This window comes from Callithrix jacchus, chromosome 1 (assembly GCF_049354715.1).
Source record: "Callithrix jacchus isolate 240 chromosome 1, calJac240_pri, whole genome shotgun sequence".
In the NCBI taxonomy this organism is placed as follows: Eukaryota; Metazoa; Chordata; class Mammalia; order Primates; family Cebidae; genus Callithrix; species Callithrix jacchus.
Genome location: NC_133502.1, coordinates 72278988 through 72301070, shown reverse-complemented (window position 1 = coordinate 72301070; position 22083 = coordinate 72278988). Strand labels below are relative to the sequence as shown.

At 43.4% G+C, this 22083-nt stretch overlaps 1 protein-coding gene across 1 annotated transcript in view; it reads left to right on the top strand.

Annotated features, from left to right (window-relative positions):
- The window catches only part of LOC108591704 (uncharacterized), a 106159-nt gene that overhangs the window by 5431 nt on the left and 78645 nt on the right, over window positions 1-22083 (top strand). The window contains exon 4 of the mRNA XM_078345279.1: window positions 2163-2329. The gene's annotated coding sequence lies outside the window, so the exon portion shown is untranslated. The remainder of the gene's footprint in view (window positions 1-2162; window positions 2330-22083) is intronic.

Here is a 22083-nt window from a genome sequence, read left to right as displayed (position 1 = left end):
CAGAGCCTATGGATGGCATCCCCATGTTTGCTCCACAACTGCAATACAGAACTTAATCTTCCATGGGAAGTAATTGGTTTTAAAAAGGAAAAAAAAACCCAGATGTTCTCTGGAGGAGCCACACCCAGTCCCAGGCCCAGCCCCCATCCTCTGACCCTTTATCCCACCATCCCATCACCTTGCTAGAGTGTGAGTCTTGAATGGTGGGGGCCTGTTTAGTTTGCTTCTCAGGAAGCCTCAGACCACTGGACTCCACACTAAAGCTTCTTCATGATAAAGAAAAATATCAGCCAAGTTTAACAGAGCTTATTTGAGCAAAGAACACTCACCAATCATGGATATATTGAGAGTAAATTTTTTTTTTTTAAGACGGGGTTTCACCATGTTGATCAGGCTGGTCTTGAACTCCCGACCTCAGGTGATCTGCCCACCTTGGCCTCTAAAGTGCTTGGATTACAGGCATGAGCCACCGTGCCCGGCCAAGAGTAAATCTTTAAGAGATTTATTCTGAGCCAAGTATGAGTGACCGTGAACCATGACACAGCCTTCGAGTGGTCCTGAGAACCTGCGCCCAAGGTGATCAGGGTACAGCTTGGTTTTATATATTTTAGGGAGGCATGAAACATCAATCAAATACATTTAAGAAATATGGCTGGGCGCGGTGGCTCAAGCATGTAATCCCAGCACTTTAGGAGGCCAAGATGGGTGGATTACGAGGTCAAGAGATGGAGACCATCCTGGTCAACATGGTGAAACCCCGTCTCTACTAAAAATATAAAAAATTAGCTGGGCATGGTGGCGCATGCCTATAATCCCAGCTACTCAGGAGGCTGAGGCAGGAGAATTGCCTGAATCCAGGAGGTGGAGGTTGCAGTGAGCCGAGATCGCGCCATTGCACTCCAGCCTGGGTAACAAGAGCGAAACTCCGTCTGAAAAAAAAAAAAAAAGAAATACATTGGGCGGGGCATGGTGGCTCACACAGGTAATCCAAGCACTTTGGAGGCCAAGGCGCGCAGATCACCTGAGCGGGGAGTTCAAGACCAGCCTGACCAACATGGTGAAACCCCGTCTTTAAAAAAAAAAGACTTTCACCTGATTGGGTGAAGCCCACTATTAATAAGTAAAAAACGGGAAAAAAAAAAAAAAAAAGAAATACATTGGTTTGGTTCTGAAAGATAGCACAACTCAAAGAGGGGGCTTCCAGGTTATAGGTAAATTTAAACATTTTCTGGTTGACAGTCGGTTGAGTTTATGTGAAGATCTGGGATCAATAGAAAGGAAATGTTCAGGGTAAGATAAAGGATTGTGGAAACCAAGTTTTATTGTGCAGAGGAAGCTCTCAGATAGCAGAATTCAGAGTGAATAGGTTGTAAAATGTTTCTTATTGGACCTAAAAGTGTGCCTGACTCTTGGTTGATTATCTCCTGGATCTGGGAAAGGAAGGAAAGTTAAAAAAAAAAAAAAGTTTGAGGGGGGAAGGGATTCTCTGCAGAATGTGGATTTTTCCCATAAGTGATGGCTTTGCAAGGCCATTTCAAGATATGGCAGAGAAACATGATTTGGGGTAAATATTCTTATTTTCTTCCTTGTTATGCCAGCATCAGATTGGAAAGTAAGTCATGATATACAGTGTTAAATAAAACCCATCTGATGAGAATTTATGGTTTGTAGGGCATGACTCCCCAGACATCTTAGATAGGAATTTGGGCAAGAAAAAAAAAAAAAAAAATATATATATATATATATATATATGTAAGTATATATCATAACTTAGTCCTAGGTAAAAGGCTGAAGGAAGCAGAAACAAAGAACAAAAAGCAAATTGGTAGTTTGAAAGTTGCTTTCCTTGTAAAGGTTAAAGCAGAGGAGACTCCCTTGTCATACCAGCTAAAGCTGGCCTGTTTGGAAATCTGACTTTTATCTCTCCTGATTTCTCAGGTCAGCTAACTTAGTTTCAGTTTGGTGACAACAATCTTTAGCAGGAGGGACTTGGTTTGGTCTGTTGAAGCTGGTGCAGGAGCTCAGTGGAAACCAATGGCCTCCTATAAATGTTATTTGCATTCCTATTAAAGGGAGAGGAGGCCAGTGGTGAAGTTCAGCAAGAGAAACTTACTCTATAAAGAAAATCTGCATCTGTAATGGTGTCTTTCTCTCTGTACCAGGAAGAAAAGGATGAGTAAATCACTGGAAACTCTTAATGCAAAAAGCGCAAGCTGAATCTGCATCACAGACCTGGCTTTTGTTTACCCTGCACCTCTTGGCCAGGCAGTCCTAGGGGAGGATGAACGTGTTTTGGCCTATGCCTTTCATTCTTTGTCAGGGAATGATGGTAAGTCTGAAGCTAATTCTTTGATATCTACTCTTGAGATTGTCTCATTTCTCTGAGTTATCTCCCACATAGTTGTAAGGTAGTCATGTTCATTAACTTGTTTGCTTTTCTCTTGTTAATCTGTCTTTTGTTCTAGCAGTCCATCTCAAAGAACTCAGAGAGGGTTGAGGAAAAATATATTTTTTCTCCCCCAAACTAGCCTGCCACTATCCGCTGGAAGCCAGGCAGCAGCAGTGAGACTACAAGGGGCAAAGAGAATCCAGGAACTGTGTCTCTCAGAAGGCACCCTCTCTCCATTCTCATTTATACTATGGCTTAATGCTATGCTCCTGGAGCCTCAGCAAAATCACAAATTACAGTGCATGCCCTTCCAGGCTTCTCTCAAACAACTGAAATTGTCCCTGTCTGTATAAAGAAAACCAGAACAGCCCTTCCATTCACTGGTTCAGCAGATATCATTATTCATTAGCCTCTGGAGGGGGCACAAAGTCTATATACATCACGAGGTGGGGGAGGAGGGGAACATCACATAGTGCTCAAGAAATCTTTACTGAATGATGGACTTGAAACAGCAGGAGCAGAGTTCAGCCATCTGGTCAACTACCAGGCTTCTTTCCGTTTCCCTTGGCTGACACCCCACATCTCCCTATAGGTCATTTTCTGCCCGGCAGGCAAATAAATGCTTTTAAATGTCACCTCCTCAGAGAAGCCTCCCCTGACCACCTGCGCAGGTAGATTGCCCACTGTTCTCTTTTACTTAGTCCTTATCGTTTCTACTTGCAGTATCGATCCCTTCTTGTAATTGCACGGGTGTCAATTTGTTTATTTGTGTATCCTCTGTTCTCTTATCCCATTATTAAGTCCAGAGGGCACAACAAACTCTGTTTTTATCAGTAGACTCCTAGAGCACAGTAAGGGTTCAACAGCTGCGTATTATGAATAAATGCATGATGTAGTCTGAGGATACTGGGTCATGTGGATTTATTAGGACACAGGGGTTGTGAAACTCCAGGATATTAGGGGAATTTAAACTCTCCTTACCCATTCTTATAGAGTTATGTCAAGAATCAAAATAAGTTCTGTAAAGAACTACATGTATACAAAGGAGTTTCACCATACAGCTGGAAACCATTCGAGATGTTTGGTCAGGTTTGTCGGGTAAACTTTGCTGAGTCAGTCTGGTGCTATATAGAGGAAAATGTAGAAGAGAAATTTTGAGATATAGGAGACAATGTAGAAGACTCCTGTAATAAACTTTTTGGGACAGGACCTGACCTGGTGTAGTGTTCATGAAAAGGATAGTATAATAATAATTGTCAGGATGGGTGCAGTGGTTCACACCTGTAATACCAGCGCTTTAGGAGGCCAAGGCGGGAAGATCACTTGAGGTCAGGAGTTCAAGACCAACCTGGCTAACAACATGGTGAAACATGTAGTAGAGGCTAACAACTTGCCTCTACTACAAATACAAAAATTAGCTAGGTGTGGGGGCAGGTGCCTGTAATTCCAGCTACTCCGGAGGCTGAGTCAGGACAATCACTTGAACCCAGGAGGTAGAGATTGCAGTGAGCCAAGATAGCACCACTGTACTCCAACCTGGTAACAAGAGTGAAACTCCGTCTCAAAAGTAATAATAAGGCTGGGCATGGTGGCTCACACCTGTAATCGCAGCATTTTGAGAGGCCGAGGCAGGTGGATCACTTGAGGTCAGGAGTTTGAGACCAGCCTGACCAACATAGAGAAACCCCATCTCTACTAAAAATAGAGCAGTCTGGGCAACAAGAGCAAAGGAAACTCTGTCTCAATAATAATAATAACAATAATTGTCAAACAGCAAGTAAACTGGGTACTTGACGATCATGGATAATTATTTTATTGGGGAGCAGGATGATGGCAACATTATAGTTAAGTTGAGAAGGAGGATATTTTATAAATTTATAACCACCCAACAGATTCACCTTGCCTGCTGACTAGACAGAGCTTATTTATCAAGACGGGGGAATTGCAATAGACAAAGAGTAATTCACACAGAGCCAGCTGTACGAAGATGGTAATTTTATTATTACTCAAATCAGTCTCCCTGAGCATTCAGGGAGCAGAGTTTTGAAGGATAATTTGATGGGTGAGGGGTGGGGGTCAGTGATTCTGGAGTGTTGATTGGGTCGGAGATGAAATCATAGGGAGTTGAAGCTGTCCTCTTGAGCTGAGTCAGTTCCTGAATGGAGGCCACAAAATCGGATGAGCCAGTTTATCAATCTGGGTGGTGCCAGCTGATCCATCAAGTGCCAGGTCTGCAAAATATCTCCAGCACTGATCTTAGGTTTTACAATAGTGTTGTTATACCCAGGAGCAATTTGGGGAGGGTCAGAATCTTGTAGCCTCCAGCTGCATGACTCCTAAATCATAATTTCTAATATTTTGACTAATTTGTTAATCCTACAAAGACAGTCTAGTCCCCAGGCGAGAAGGCAGGTTTTTTTGGGAAAGGGCTGTTATCATCTTTGCTTCAAACTATAAGTGTGAAAAGTAAAAAGTTCCTCTTCAAAGTTTCCTTTTTTGTTGAAGAATAAATAATGTGATAGAAATAATAGTTTCTCGAAAAAGAAAAAAACTAACTTCCTTCAAGTTTCCTTGCTTTTTGCTAGTAACTCCTTGCTAAGCCCTATGCAGCTGCTAAATATAGTACGGGAATAAGTACATTCTATGTCCTTGTACTTTAACAAAGTTATTTGTTCTGACCTATAGCCTGCTCAGACATGTCCGAATATGCCCAGGCATCTCCTGGCTTAAAGCCTATGCCTCTTACTTATTTGGAAATGTTATTACTCTCCTAGTTTCCTGTAAACAATCCCCTTCCTTTCTTTGTTCTTCATTGTGTGTTTACCTATTTAGGAAAGTTTTAAGTTCTTAGTCAACCGGGATCAGTCTAGATAGTGAAGTCCAGCTCCAGCCAATGGAGATAAGACCCAATGCATCAGGGATAAAAACTTCTGCTTTTCTTTATCTCATGTGCTCTCTTGGCAATCAGACTTCCAAAAAGCACCCTTTCAGTAGAAAGTAAAATCGCCCGGGGTCGGGCGCGGTGGCTCAAGCCTGTAATCCCAGCACTTTGGGAGGCCGAGGCAGGTGGATCACTAGGTCAAGAGATCGAGACCATCCTGGTCAACATGGTAAAACCCCGTCTCTACTAAAAATACAAAAAATTAGCTGGGCATGATGGCACGTGCCTGTAATCCCAGCCACTCAGGAGGCTGAGGCAGGAGAATTGCTTGAACCCAGGAGGTGGAGGTTGCGGTGAGCCGAGATCGCGTCATTGCACTCCAGCCTGGGTAGCGAGAGCGAAACTCCATCTCAAAAAAAAATTAATTAATTAATTAATTAATTTTTAAAAAAAGAAAGAAAATCTCCTTGCTGAGAAAAGTTCTTTGAGTGCTGGTTCTTCTTTTCGGCACCAAGGAACAAGCATTTGTTTCTAACATAAGTTATTCCTGAAGTTAGTTCAGCCTACCCCCAGGAATGACCAAAGACAGCTTGGAGGTTAGAAGCAAGATGGAGTTGGTTAGGTCAGATCTTTTTTGGGGGTTGGGGGTGGGGGGACAGTTTTGCTCTTGTCGCCATACCCTAACTCCCTGCACATTGAACTATTTTTAACACACCCCGAACCTTCAAGCCTTTGGTAACATTGATTTGAGTAATAACTCCGTCTCTCATGTGGTTATGACCAGCCTCATCATATCAATTGAAGTCTTTCTTTACTGCAATGTCATGGTCTCAGTGAATTATTATAATTTTGTCTTTGCAATTGAAACCACCTTTGTAAAATTATGACTGAGACAGTGAAAGAGATCTAACTTAACGAACTCCATCTTGCTTCTAATCACCAAGCTGTCCTTATTCATTTCTGGGGGTACACTGAACTAAACTTTGGGAGAAACTTATAGTTTAAAACAAAGACCCCCCCCCCCAAAAAAAAGACTTTAATAGCTCTTTTCCCAATAACTAGACTGCCTTTGTAGGACCAACATTAGCCACAAGATTAGAAATTATGGTTGAGGAGTCATGCATCTGGAGGCTACACGATTCTGACCTTCCCTTTTTTTTTTTTTTTTTTTTTTAATTGAGACGGAGTTTCGCTCGTTACCCAGGCTGGAGTGCAATGGCGCAATCTCGGCTCACCGCAACCTCCGCTTCCTGGATTCAAGCAATTCTCCTGGCTCAGCCTCCTTAGTAGCTGGGACTACAGACACGCACCACTATGCCCAGCTAACTTTTTGTATTTTTAGTAGAGGCGGGGTTTCACCATGTTGACCAGGATGGTCTCGATCTCTTGACCTCGTGATCCACCCACCTCTGCCTCCCAAAGTGCTGGGATTACAGGCATGAGCCACCGCGCCTGACTGTTTCTGACCCTTCTTAAGCTGCTCCTAAGATCAGTGCTTGAGATATATTGCAGACCCTCCACTTGATGAATCAGCTGGTACCACCCAGATCAATAAACTGGCTCATCTGATCTTGTGGCCCCCACCCAGGAACTGACTCAGCATAAGCAGACAGCTTCAATTCCCTATGATTTCGTCCCTGACCAATCAACACTCCCAGCTCACTGGCTTTCCCCCACCTACCTACCAAGTTGTCCCTAAAAACTGCTCCCTGAATGCTCAGGGAGACTGATTTGGGCAATAATAAAACTCTGTGCTGGGTGCAGTGGCTCACCCAAGTTCGGGACCAGCCTGGCCAACATGGTAAAACCCTGTCTCTACTAAAAATACAAAAAATTAGCTGTGCATTGTGGTGTGCACCTGTAATCCCAGCTACTCGGGAGCTGAGGAAGGAGAATTGCTTTAATCCAGGAGGCAGAAGTTGCTGTGAGCCAAGATTTTGCCATTGCACTCTAGCCTGGGCAATAAGAGTGAAACTACATCTCAAACAGACAGAAACAAACAGAAAAACCTGGTCTCCTGTATAGCCAGCTCTGTGTGAATTACTCTTTCTATATGTCATTCCCCTGTCTTGATAAATTAGATCTGTCTAGGTAGAGGGCAAGGTGAACCCACTGGGAGGTTATACAATGGGCTGAAAGAATTAGTCACATGCTTACATTTCTTTCTAGAGTAATAAAAATATTCCAAAATTGATTATGATAATGCATGCACAACTATGAATATACTAAAAGCTGAATTGTATAATACAGGAATTGTATCTCAAAAAAGCTGTTAAAGAATAAAGCAAAAAAATTTTTTGAGATTTATTCTTTGTGAATTGTCCATGTTATGGTCTAATCTATTGGGATTTTTGTTTTTTCTCCTTGATTTTCAGGCACTCCTTACATGTTGAAGAATATCAATCTGTTGTCACATATGTAGCAAAATTTTTACCCAATTTTTTTATTTCAGTTTTTATTTTGTTTATGGTATTTATTTTCCTGCAGTGGTGCAATCGTCAGTTTACTGTGTCCTCATCCTGTAGGCTCAAGTGATCCATCCACCTCAGCCTTCCAACTAAACGAGACCTCAGGCACATACCATCATGCGCAGGCCAATTTTGTTTTCTTTTTTTTTGTAGAGAGGAGGTCTTGCAATGTTGCCCAGGCTGGTCTCAAACTCCTGGGCTCGCCGGGCGCGGTGGCTCACGCCTGTAATCCTAGCACTTTGGGAGGCCGAGGTGGGTGGATCACCTGAGGTCAGGAGTTCGAGACCAGCCTGGCCATCACGACGAAACCCCCACTTAAAAAAAAAAAAAAAACTTCTGGGCTCAAGTGATCCTCATGCCTTAGCCTCCCGAAGTGCTGAGATTGTAGGCACGAGCCACCATAACTGGCCTAAAATTTGTGTATAATCAAATTTGGCACTATTTTCTTACACTGCTTCTTTAGTTTTTATAGTGTTTAGAAACATCCTTCCTATACCAAGATAATGCATTTTTTTACTCCCGTGTTCAGAAACACTTGTTTGTTTTTTAAAAACTTAAAACTGGGCTGGGTATGGTGGCTCATGCCTGTCATGCCAGCATTTGGGATGCCAAGGCAGGCGGATCACAAAGTCAGGAGTTTGAGACCAGCCTGGCCAACATTGTGAAACCCCGTCTCTACTAAAAATACAAAAAAATTAGCCAGGCGTGGTGGCGGGTACCTGTAGTCCTAGCGACTCGGGAGGCTGGGGTGGGAGAATTGCTTGAACCTGGGAAGGGGGGGGCAGAGGTTGCTCTGAACCGAGGTTGCGCTAATGCACCCCAGCTTGGGCGACAGAGTGAGACTTAGTCTCAAAAAAAAAAAAACTTAAAATTATAGAATATAACTTTAAGCACTGGAGAGGATTAATTTTGATTTTGTCTTTATTTATTTTTGAGACAGAGTCTCTGTCACCCAGGCTGGAGTGCAATGGAGATTATGGCACGACCTCGGATCACTGCAACCTCTGCCTCCCAGGTTCAAATGGTTCTGGTGCCTCAGCCTCCTAAATAACTGGGACTGCAGTTGTGCGCCATCATGTCTGGCTGATTTTTGTATTTTTGTTTTGTTTTGTTTTGAGATGGAGTCTTGCTCTGTTGCCTAGGCTGGAGTGCAGTGGTGTAATCTCGGCTCACTGCAACCTCCACCTCCCAGGTTCAAGCAATTCTCCTGCCTCAGCCTCCCAAGCAGCTGGGAATACAAGTGCATGCCACCACACTCAGCTAATTTTTTGTATTTTTTTTTTTAGCAGAGACAGGATTTCACCATATTGGCCAGGCTGGTCTCGAACTCCTGACTTCATAATCCACCCTCCTCAGCATACCAAAGTGCTGGGATTATAGGCGCGAGCCACCACACCCGGCTTAATTTTTGTATTTTTAATAGTGATGGGTTTTTGCCATGTCGGCCAGGCTGGTCTCAAACTCCTAACCTCAGGTGATCTACCCTCTTCAGTCTCCCAAAGTGTTGGGATTACAGGGGTGAGTCACTGAGCCAGGCCGATTTTGTCTTTAAACATGTTTTTCGGGCTGGGCATGGTGGCTCACGCCTATAATCCCCGCACTTTGGGAGGCCAAGGTGGGTAGATCACGCGGTCAAGAGATCAAGACCATCCTGGTCAACATGATGAATCCCCGTCTCTACTAAAAATACAAAAATTAGCCGGGCATGGTGGTGCACGCCTGTAGTCCCAGCTACTCGGGAGGCTGAGGTAGAAGAATTGCTTGAACCCAAGAGGCGGAGGTTGCAGTGAGCCGAGATTGCACCATTGCACTCCAGCCTGGGTAACAAGAGTGAAACTCCGTTTCAAAATAAAATAAAAGTAAAAAAAAAAAAACGTTTTTCACGACTCACAATGTCAAATAATCAAAATATTCCACTTTCAGTCTCTATCAAGTGTAAATGTTAGTTTATATAGTAGGCAGCCCACAGATAATTTCCTTAAAACAAAAGACAAGCTTTCCAAAGGGTTGCTAGTTCTACATCTGTATCTGTGTTTGAAAATGCCTGTTTCTGTGTGTGAGAGACCAACCCTCCTCCCCTGGCCAGATTTGCCCTAAGGGTAAAAAGTGTAAGTGCTCATTTCTTTGATGTGAAAACCATAAATCATCAGCATGTTATAGAATAGATTAAATCTAAGAAACCACAGTGCTTTCAAACAGTGACCCTGGGGGTGATCACTTTCACAGTTTTCCTCCAGGACTAGGTCATCTACTGACTGTAGTCAGAGTGTACATGATAAGTGCCCAGCCTCAGCAAGGGTGCTAGGCCTGCCCACAGCCTCTCTGAGTGTCAGGATGAGTCTGAGGGGTTCACAAACCGCTGTGGCACAGGCAGGGGAGCCTTGGCATTCCAGCAGATAATACATGTCCTGGATAATACTTAACTAGTGTTCCATTATTGGAACCCTAAGCTTGCGGGAGTTATTTATATTATATTGCTCAAGATCATTAACAAGGTCTGATTTTTCATAACACACAAAATTGCAGCCTCAAGTAGAAATAGGTTAAGAAGGTGTAGCCAGGCCAGGACAGAAATGATACCCCAAGACTCAGCCAAGACACTAACTCCTAGGCAATGGCAGCCAAGAGCCAGAGAACGCTCTCATGCCCTAACCCAAAGGCTTTCATGCCTTTCATGGCATCACCAACTGTCTCCTGCCCAAACGAAGGTATCTTTATCGCAGGGGACAGGAGAGTGCTAATCTCATGCAATCTTTTCATATTCCTAAAGTAAATATATCTTTAGAAATTTGGCACTTAAGAAAGAAAAAAAAGAAAAAGGAAATTTGGCATTTGAATCTCAAACAGATCTTGCAGACTTCAAAACTTTGTTGTCTCAGACTAAAATCTCTGCCTTGAAACCTCAGAAGACTATTTTGCAAACCAAAGGCCAAGAATTTTGTTTGTTATCTTCAGTCTTCTGATCAACCATCCTTTGAGGCAGGAGTGTTGGAATGTTCTACACAGATGAATTCCAAATGTGTTTGGGCAGTTAAAAACCTGTTGAGCATGCCCATATGTGAATGTACCCGTGTGTGTGTGTGTGTGTGTGTGTGTGTGTATGTGTGTGTGTGTGTGTGTGTGCGTGCATGTGTGTGTGTGGTGTTGTCTATATATGAAAAAATGACACAAGTTTAGCTTATTTTTTATTTTTTTGAGACAGGAGTCTCATGCTGTCACCCAGGCTGGAGTGCAGTGGCGCAATCTCAGCTCACTGCAACCTCTGTCTCCCGGGTTCAAGCAGTTCTCCTGCCTCAGCCTCCTGAGTAGCTGGGCTAATTTTTGTAAAGAAACAGGGTTTCTCCATGTTGGTCTGGGTAGTCTCAAACTCTTGACCTCAGGTGATCTGCCCGCCTCAGCCCCACAAAGTGCTGGGATTATAGGCATGAGCCATCAACTAATCGGCCTGTTTAGCTGATTTTTCTATGCCTTAGTTACCAGTTAAATATGTCCACCTTCTCATTACCTCTCCCCCTCAAATTACATGATTTAGAAATCATTGCTTCAGATTCCTGGGTTGAGAGTGAACCACTGCAGAACACGGAAATTTAGGGGTTTGTGGTGGGAATACATCAGTGGGTACTTCCTAGAGCATCTGCACAGAGGGAGCCATGCCTGACCAGAGGACTTGTGGTGACTTTGTGCTAATGATGTTGTGTTAATGGGAGGTGAAGGCTTAGAGGCCTCCCAAAGTGTTGGGATTACAGGGGTGAGCCACTGCACCCAGCCTACTGTGTTTTCAGTTGAACGTAAAGGCTTTTATAAGAAACCTATGAGGCTTGGGCATCTCATTTGCATAAGGTGGCTCCACTCCTTCTTCCTAATGTACATGCAGACCCTTAGTTTGAGTTGCTCCATATTGTTTTGTTCCCTTTACTGCATATGTGTCAGGGGACAGAATTTTTCCATTGTGGACATGTCATCTATATATCCTTTCTCATCTGTGCAGCTGTGGGCCTGTCTTAGGCAAGCCCCCTTGCAAGTTCCCTTATCTGTGCCTGAAGCTTGATTTTTCCAGCTGTTCTGTCTGAAATAATTCAACCAATAACTCATCCTAACTGCCTGCCCCGCAATTTTCTACCTTTCTCACTAGGATTACAGGTGTGAGCCACCATGCCCAGCCTTATATCTCACTTTAAGCAATTTTGTTTATTTATTTGTTTGTTTGTTTTGGAGATGAGATCTCACTCTGTCACGCAGGCTAGAGTACAGTGACGAGATCTTGACTCACTGCAACCTCTGCCTTTCAGACTCAAGCCATCCTTCCACCTCAGCCTCCCCCTGAGTAGCTGGGACTTCAGATGTGTGCCACCATGCCTGGCTAATTTTTGTTTTTTTTTGAGAGACAGGGTTTTGCCATGTTGCCCAGGCTGGTCCCAAACTCATGGACTGAAGCGATTCACCCACCTTGGCTTCCCAAAGTGCTAGGATTACAGGTGTGAGCCACCACACCTGGACAGCAATTTTATTATATTGTACTTTGGTCTAATTTTCTTCACACTCCTGCTTGGGGTTGTTGGGTTTGTTGTTTGTTTGAACTGTGGGTTTACAGTTCCATCAAATTTGACAACATGGGCCATTCTTTCTTCAAAAATTTTTGGCCCGAATATATTAGGCCATTTGATGTTATCCCATAGCTCACCGATTTATTTTTCAGTTTATTTTTCTTTTGAGTCTTTCCCTCAAAGACTATTTCTGGGTCTCTATGTTATGTTCTGTTTCATTTTGCATGGTTTCTATTACTTGATCTTCCGATGCACTCATCTTTTCTTCTGCCTTGTCTAAGATGCTGTTAATCCTATCCAGTGTTTTGTTTGTTTGTTTGTTTTGTTTTTCTATCTTTCTTTTTTTTTTTTTGAAATGGAGTTTTGCTCTTGTTACCCAGGCTGGAGTGCAATGGTGCGATCTCGGCTCACCGCAACCTCCGCCTCCTGGGTTCAGGCAATTCTCCTGCCTCAGCCTCCTGAGTAGCTGGGATTACAGGCACCCACCACCGTGCCCAGCTAATTTTTTGTATTTTTAGTAGAGACGGGGTTTCACCATGTTGACCAGGATGGTCTGGATCTCTTGACCTCGTGACTACCCGCCTCGCCTCCCAAAGTGCTGGGATTACAGGCGTGAGCCACCGTGCCTGGCCCTCTTTTTTTCTTTTTTTTTTGAGACAATGTCTTGCTCTGTTGCCCAGGCAGGAGTGCAGTGGTGAAGGATTGCAACCTTCCCCTCCTTGGTTCAAGTGATTCTCATGCCTCAGCCACACAAGTAACTGGGATTACAGGCGCCCACCACCAAGCCTGGCTAATTTTGTATTTTTAGTAGAGACGGGGTTTTACCATGTTGGCCAGGCTGATCTCAAACTCCTGCTCTTAAGTGATCGGCCTGCCTCAGGCCCCCGCAAAGTGCTGGGATTATAAACCTGAGCCACTTCACCCAGCCTGTTCATGATTTTTGGGTTTTTTTTTTTTTAAGTCTATGACCTGCTGAAGCCTGTTTTTTTGTTTGTTTATTTATTTATTTATTTAGAGACGGAGTCTTACTCTGTCGCCAGGCTGGAGTGCAGTGGCGCAATCTCGGCTCACTGCAACCTCTGCCTCCTGGGTTGAAGCGATTCTTCCGCCTCAGCCTCCCGAGTAGCTGGGACCACAGGCGCGCGCGACCACGCCTGGCTAATTTTTGTATTTTATTAGAGACGGGGTTTCACCATGGCCAGGATGATCTCGATCTCTTGACCTCGTGATCCGCCCGCCTCGGACTCCCAAAGTGCTGGGATTACAGGCGTGAGACACCACACCTAGCCGCCTGTTTATTTTTTAAAGTTATTCTTGGGTCTTTTTTTTTTTTTTGAGGATCTTTTTTTTTTTTTTTTTAATTTTTTATTGGATTTTAGGTTTTGGGGTACATGAGCAGAGCATGCAAGACAGTTGCGTAGGTACACACATGGCAGTGTGCTTTGCTTTTCTTCTCCCCTTCACCCACATTTGCCATTTCTCCCCAGGCTATCCCTCCCCACCTCCCCCTCCCACTGGCCCTCCCCTTTTCCCCCCAATAGACCCCACTGTTTAGTACTCCCCTTTCTGTGTCCATGTGTTCTCATTTTTCATCACCCACCTATGAGTGAGAATATGCGGTGTTTCCTTTTCTGTTCTTGTGTCAGTTTGCTGAGGATGATGTTCTCCAGATTCATCCATGTCCCTACAAATGACACAAACTCATCATTTCTGATTGCTGCATAATATTCCGTGGTGTATATGTACCACATTTTTCCAATCCAGTCTATTATCAATGGGCATTTGGGTTGATTCCAGGTCTTTGCTATTGTAAACAGTGCTGCAATGAACATTCGTGTACATGTGTCCTTATAGTAGAACGATTTATAGTCTTTTGGATATATACCCAGTAATGGGATTGCTGGGTCAAATGGAATTTCTATTTCTAAGGCCTTGAGGAATCGCCACACTGTCTTCCACAATGGTTGAACTAATTTACACTCCCACCAACAGTGTAGAAGTGTTCCTTTTTCTCAACATCCTCTCCAGCATCTGTTGTCTCCAGATTTTTTAATGATCGCCATTCTAACTGGCGTGAGATGGTATCTCAATGTGGTTTTGATTTGCATCTCTCTGATGACCAGTGACAATGAGCATTTTTTCATATGATTGTTGGCCTCATATATGTCTTCTTTCGTAAAGTGTCTGTTCATATCCTTTGCCCACTTTTGAATGGGCTTGTTTGTTTTTTTCCTGTAAATCTGTTTGAGTTCTTTGTAAATTCTGGATATCAGCCCTTTGTCAGATGGGTAGACTGCAAAAATTTTTTCCCATTCTGTTGGTTACCGATCCACTCTAGTGACTGTTTCTTTTGCCGTGCAGAAGCTGTGGAGTTTCATTAGGTTCCATTTTTCTATTTTGGCTTTCGTTGCCAATGCTTTTGGTGTTTTGTTCATAAAGTCCTTGCCTACTCCTATGTCCTGGATAGTTTTGCCTAGATTTCCTTCTAGGGTTTTTATGGTGCCAGGTCTTATGTTTAAGTCTTTAATCCATCTGGAGTTAATTTTAGTGTAAGGTGTCAGGAAGGGGTCCAGTTTCTGCTTTCTGCACATGGCTAGCCAGTTTTCCCAACACCATTTGTTAAACATGGAATCCTTTCCCCATTGCTTGTTTTTGTCAGGTTTATCAAAGATTGTATAGTTGTATGTATGTTGTGTTGCCTCCGGTGCCTCTGTTTTGTTCCATTGGTCTATATCTCTTTTTTGGTATTTTCTATCTACATTTCTCTATATGAGAAAAGAGAGCTATAGATATGTATGCTTCCTTCTGCCTCCCTTCCTAAACATTGGGAAGATCTTTCTCGTTCTTTCTTTCCTTCCTTCTTTCTCTTCCCTCCCTCCCTTCCTTCCTCCCTTTCTCTCTCTCTCCCCTTCCTTCCTTCCACCTTCCTTCCTTCTTTCCTCTCTTTCTCTCTTTCCTTTCTTTTCTTTTTTTTTTTTTTTAAAAATATTATTATTTTTAAAGATGGGGTTTCACCATGTTGGTCAGGCAGGTCTTGAACTCCCGACCTCAGGTGATCTGCCTGCCTTGGCCTCCAAAGTGCTTGGATTACAGGCGTGAGCGGCGAGGGGAGGGGAGTGGAGGGGAGGGGAGGGAGGCCAGGCCCCTCCCCTTCCCTCTTTTTTCTTTTCTTCTTTCTTTCTTTTTTTTTTTTTTTTTTTTTTTTTTGAGACGGAGTTTCGCTCTTGTTACCCAGGCTGGAGTGCAATGGCGCGATATCGGCTCACCGCAACCTCCGCCTCCTGGGTTCAGGCAATTCTCCTGCCTCAGCCTCCTGAGTAGCTGAAACTACAGGCCAGTGCCACCATGCCCAGCTAATTTTTTGTATTTTTAGTAGAAACTTGGTTTCACCATGTTGACCAGGATGGTCTCGATCTCTTGACCTAGTGATCCACCCGCCTCGGCCTCCGAAAGTGCTGGGATTACAGGCATGAGCCACCGCACCTGGCTCTTTTCTTCTTTCTTTACTCTGTCGTCCAGGCTGGAGTGCAGTGGGGCAATCTCTGCTCACTGTAACCTCCACCTCCCGAGTTCAAGCAACTATATGCCTCAGTCTACCAAGTAGCTGAGATTACAAGCGCTTGCCACCACGCCCAGCTAATTTTTTGTGTTTTCAGTAGAGATGGTGTTTCACCATCTTGCCCAGGCCGATTCTTAAACTACTGACTTCGTGGTCCACCCACCTCGGCCTCCCAAAGTATTGGGATTACAGGTGTGAACCACTGAGCCCGGCCAAAAGAGTTTTTCTTTTCTTTCTTTCTTTTTTTTTTTTTTTTTTTGTTTGAGACGGAGTCTCTGACAACAGGCTGGAGTGCACTGGCGGGATATCCGCTCCCTGCGACCTCCACCTCCCCGTTCAAGTGATTCTTCCGCCTCAGCCTCCCTAGTAGCTGGGATTATAGGCGCACACCACACCTGGCTAATTTTTTGTATTTTTAGTAGAGACAGGGTTTCACCATGTATGCCAGGATCGTCTCCATCTCTTGACCTCGTGATCCGCCCGCCTTGGCCTCCCAAAGTGCTGAGATGACAGGCGTGAGCCACCGCGCCCAACTAGTTTTTCTATAAGGTATGAGACTTGGTTGAGATTTCTTGTTTTTGCTTTTTGATGTACATTTGCTCCAGTACCATCTTGTGAAAACGTTATCTTTCTTCTATTGAATTGCTTTTGCCCAGTCAGTTGGGCATATTTATGTGGGTCTATTCCTGGGTCTATGTTATGTTATGTTATGTTATGTTATGTTATGTTATGTTATGTTATGTAATATATGTGTCTATCCCTCTACCAATACCAAACAACTTGATTACTGTAGCTATATTACGAGTCTTGGAATCAAGTAAACTGATTGCTTCTACTTTATTCTTTTTCAAAATTACTTTAGCTATTGTAGTTCCTTTGCCTTTTCATACATTTTAGAATGATCTTGCCTATATCTACAGATAATCTTGCTGCTGTTTTGATAGGAATTGCATTATACCTTTATATCAACTTGCAAGGAATTGCCATTTTTACTATGTTCAGTCTTTAAATGCATCAATATGGTATGTCTCCTCATTTATTTAGATCTTCTTTGATGTCTTTCCTGAAATTCGTGTAGCTTTTAGCACATAAGTCATGTACATATTTTGCTATATTAATACTCGAGTACTTTTTGAGTTATTTTAAATGGCATTCCATTGTTACTTTTGATGTCTTCATGTTCATGCTAGTATGTAGAAATACAATTGACTTCTGCATTAATTCTAGGAAGTGTTTTTTAACTACCTTGAGATATTCTTTCTTTCTTTCTGTTTTTTAAGACGGGGTTTCACCATGTTGGTCAGGCTGGTCTTGAACTCCCGACCTCTGGTAATCTGCCCTCCTTGGCCTCCAAAGTGCTTGGATTACAGGCATGAGCCACCGCGCCCGGCCGAGATTTTCTACATAGAAAATTATGCTATCGCCGGGCATGGTGGCTCACGCCTATAATCACAGCACTTTGGGAGGCCGAGATGGGTGGATCATGAGGTCAAGAGATCGAGACCATCCTGGTCAACATGGTGAAACCCCATCTCTACTAAAAATACAAAAAATTAGCTGGGCATGGTGGCACATGCCTGTAATCCCAGCTACTCAGGAGGCTGAGGCAGGAGAATTGCTTGAACCCAGGAGGCGGAGGTTGTGGTGAGCCGAGATCATGCCATTGCACTCCAGTCTGGGTAACAACAGCAAAACTCTGTCTCAAAAAAAAAAAAAAAAAGAAAATTATGCTATCTAGCCAGGCACAGTGGCTCACCCCTGTAATCGCACTGTGGGAGGCCACGGTAGGTGGATCGACTAAGCTCAGGAGTTGAAGACTAGCCTGGGAAACACTATAAAACTCCATCTCCAATAAAATTCTAAAAATATATGTGCTATCTGCAAATAGTGTTTGTATTTTTAATAGAGATGGGGTTTCACCATGTTGCTCAGGCTGGTCTGGAACTCCTGACCTGAGGTGATCCACCCGTCTCAGCCTCCCAAAGTGCCACCACACCCAGCAATTTTTTTTTTCACATGGAGTCTGGCTCTGTTGCCCAGGCTGGAGTGCAGTGCGCCATCTGGGCTCACTGCCACCTTCACCTTGCAGGTTCAAGTGATTCTCATGCCTCGGCCTCCCGAGTATCTGGGACTACAGCCGTGCGCTGCCACGCCCAGCTAAGTTTTTGTATTTTTAGTAGAGACAGGTTTTACCATGTTGACCAAGCTGGACTTGAAATCATGATCTCAAGTGATCCTCCCAGCCTGGCTCCCAAAGTGCTGGAATTGTAGGGGTGAGTCACTGTGCCCAGCCATGGACAAGTTTATTTCTTCCTTTCTGATCCATATGGTTTGTGTGCCTTTCATTTCCTTTTCTTGCTTTATACACTGCGTATAACTTTCAGCGTTATGTTAAATTAAGACTGATAAGAGCTGACATCCTTTCCTTGTTCCTGATCTTTTTTTTTTTTTTGGTCTTGTTCCTGATCTTAAAGGGAAAACATTAAGTGTTTCACTATCAAGTATGTTAACTGTAGGTTTGTTTGTTAATTTGTTTTCTTTGGAGTCAGAGTGTCACTCACTCTGTCACCCAGGCTGGAGTGCAATGGTATGATCACAGCTCACCACAGCCTTGCCTCCCAGGCTCAAGTGATCCTCATGCTTTTGCAAGAGCCACAATGCCCAGCTAATTTTTTTAATTTTGTTTTATTATTATTATTATTTTAGAAACAGGGTCTCTCTATGTTGCCCGAGCTAGTCTTGAGCCCAGGGACTCAAGAGATCCTCTTGCCTCAGCCTCTCAAATTCCAAAGTGTTGGAATTACAGCCATGAGCCACCGTGCCTGGCAGCTGTAGGTTTTTTGTAGATGAAAGAAGTGTTTTTTCTATTCCTTTTTTTTCTGAAAATTTTTATCATTAATGGGTGTTGAAAAGTGAAAAGCTTTTACTGCATCTGTTGACATGACTATGTGATTTGCTTCTGTTTAAGCTGTTAATGTAATAGATTACAGATTTTCAAATATTAAACTATGATTGCATCCTTAAAATCAACCGTACTCAGACATGTTGTATAATTTCTAAAATTATATTGTTGAATTCAATTTACTAATGTTTTATTAAGGAGTTTTGCATGTCTACTCATGAGGGTTATAGGTTTGTAGTTTTTTGTTTTAATTAATCAATTTATTTATTTTTAAATAGAGATGGGGTCTCACCAGTTACCCAGGCTAGTCTCTGGAACTCCTGGGCTCAAGTGACCCTTCCACCTCTGCCTCCCAAAGTGCTAGGATTACAGATGTGAGTCCCTGTGCCTGGTCTATTTTTTTATACTTTAATTGGTTTTGGCATTAGGCTGATAGTAACTTTATAAAATCAGTCGGGAAATATTCCCTTCTCTCCTATTTTCTAAAAGTGATTGTGTACAACTGGTGTTAATTTTTTTAAGCTTTTGGCAGGCATCTCCAATGAAACCATCTGTCTGTGAATTTTTCCTTTTTGAGAGTTTTAAAATTATGAATTCAAATTCTTTAATAGTTATGCAGCTATTCAAATTATCTATTTCATATGTGTGAGTTGTGGTAGTTTCCTTATTCCTCATACTAAGTACAACTAACAGTCCTGGGTATTATATATGAAACAAATGTCATGGCCGGGCGCAATGGCTCATGCCTGTAATTCCAGCACTTTGGGAGGCTGAGGCAGGCAGATCACCTGAGGTCAGGAGTTTGAGACCACCCTGACCGACATGGTAAAACCCTGTCTCTACTAAAAACTCAAAACAAATTGGGGAGGGGGAGGCAGCATGGGGAAAAAAAATTAGCCAGGCATGGTGGTGCACACCTGTAATCCCAACTATTTAGGAGGGTGAGGCAAAAGAATTGCTTGAATCTGGGAGGTGGAGGTTGCAGTGAGCCAAGATGGTACCACTGCACTCTAACCTGGGCAAAAGAGCAAGACTCCATCTCAACAAAAAAAGGAACAAACATCACAAGAAGGATAGAAGACAGCAGGCTGACCAGGGACCTCAGGACCACAGGACCACAGGAATGACTGGGTGGTGAGTTCCCTGGATTTTATTTTTGCCTGGTAGTCAACAAACTATTATTCAATATTTAAATGTGTCCAGACTTTCTTAATTCTTCTTCTTCTTCTTTTTTTTTTTTTTTTTCTGGTACAATGTTATACCCAAGTAACGTATGGCTTTTTGTTTGGTTTAACCACATTTAAATAACGCTTTTGGGCTTATGGACCATGCCGGGTATCCACACTACACAAAGGTCTTGAAAATGCCTTTGCAAAATTATGACTGAGACAGTGAAAAAGATCTAACTAAACTGACGTCATCTTGCTTCTAACCTCTTTGCTGTCCTTGTTTATTCCTGAGTGTAGGCAGTGCTAACTTTGGGAGAAACTTAGTTTATAATAGCCCTTTCCCAAAGCAGACCTCCTTTTTGCCTGGGGGACTAGATTGCCTTTGTAGGACCAACATTAGCCACACGATTAGAAATTATGGTTTAGGAGTCATGCGGCTGAAGGCTACAAGATTCTGGCCCTCCCTAAACTGCTCCTAAGGTCAGTGCTTGAGATATTTTGCAGACCCTACACTTGATGGATCAGCTGGCAGCACCCAGGTCAATAAACTGGCTCACCTAATCTTGTGGCCGCCACCCAGGAACAGACTCAGCACAAGAAGACAGCTTCGATTCCCTGTGATTTCATCCCTGACCAATCAGCACTCCCACCTCACTGGCCTCCCCGATCCACCAAATTGTCCTTAAAAACTGTGATCCCTAAATACTCCAGGAGACTGATTTGAGTAATAATACAGCTCTGGTCTCCTGCACAGCCAGATCTCCATGAATTGCTCTTTCTGTATTGCAATTTCCCTGTCTTTGTATATTGGCTTTGTCTAGGCAGTAGGCAAGGCGAACCCATTGGGCAATTCCAGTCTCTTTCGGTCTCTCTCTCTCTCTTTTTTTTTTTTGAGACGAAGTTTCAGTCTTGTTGTGTAGGCTGGAGGGCAGTGGCAAGTCTCAACTCACTGCAAACTTCTCCTCCCAGGTTCAAGTGATTCTCTCGCCTCAGCCTCCTGAGTAGTTGGGACTACAGGTGCTTGCCACCATGCAAGGCTAATTTTTGTATTTATCGTGTAGACGGGGTTTCACCATGTTCGCCAGGCTGGTTTCGAACTCCTGACCTCAGCTGGTCCGCCCACCTTGGCATCCCAAAGTGTTGGGATTATAGGTGTGAGTTACCGCTCCCAGCCAGTTCTAGTCTCTTTCCCCAATAATAGAGCTTACTTCTAGAGACAGTGACATAATGTTTTAAAATATGGTGTATTGATAAAAAATTTAAGGTGTACTGAGGATAACAGATCAGGAGAGATGGCAATGAAAAGAGAGTTCATTACTGTAAAGGAAAAACAGATTTTTTTTCCCCTCTGTACACTCAGACTCACCACAGAACACTTCTGTAATCAGATGTGTGGGGGTTTTTTTTTTTCACACACAAGGCGGTTCTTCAGCAGACACCCGTTGGGTGTACTCATTCAATTCCATTCTGACTGTTAGGAAACAGCATCAGATCCCACCACTGGAGGGTTCAGTCTGATGAGACTGATTGGCTTTAAATTGGGGGTTTCCACAATCCACTCTTTGGGTTGGATTAATTTCCTAAGACCCCTCACAGAACTCAGGGAAATAGTTACTTACATGTGCTGTTTTACTATAAAGGATACAACTCTGGAACAGCCAGATGGAAGATATGCACAGGGTAAGGCAGTGGGGGAAAGGGGCGCAGAGCTCTCATGCCTTGTCTGGGTGCACCATCCTCCAGGTACTTCCAAGTGTTCACCAACCCCAAGCTCATCAAGGTTTTACCATGTTGGTCAGGTTGGTAATGAACTCCTGACCTCAGGTAATCCACCTGCCTGGGCCTCCCAAAGTGCTGGGATTACAGGCGTGAACCATCGCACCTGGCCTGTTAGAGTTTTTATAGCACCTAATCTTTAGCTCATCCTCTTTCCAGAGGTGGGAAGGTGGTGCTGATAGTTCCCACCCTCTGATTACATTTTTGGTCTTTCTGGTGACCAATTTCATCCTGAAGCTAGCATAGCAGCCCCACTGTAAGTCACCTCATTAGCACAGATTCAGGTGTGATCAAAAGAAGAGCAAAAGATGGCAGGGTGCAGTGGCTCACACCTGTATTCCCAGCACTTTGGGAGGCCGAGACAGGCAGATTACAAAGTCAGGAGCTTGAGACCA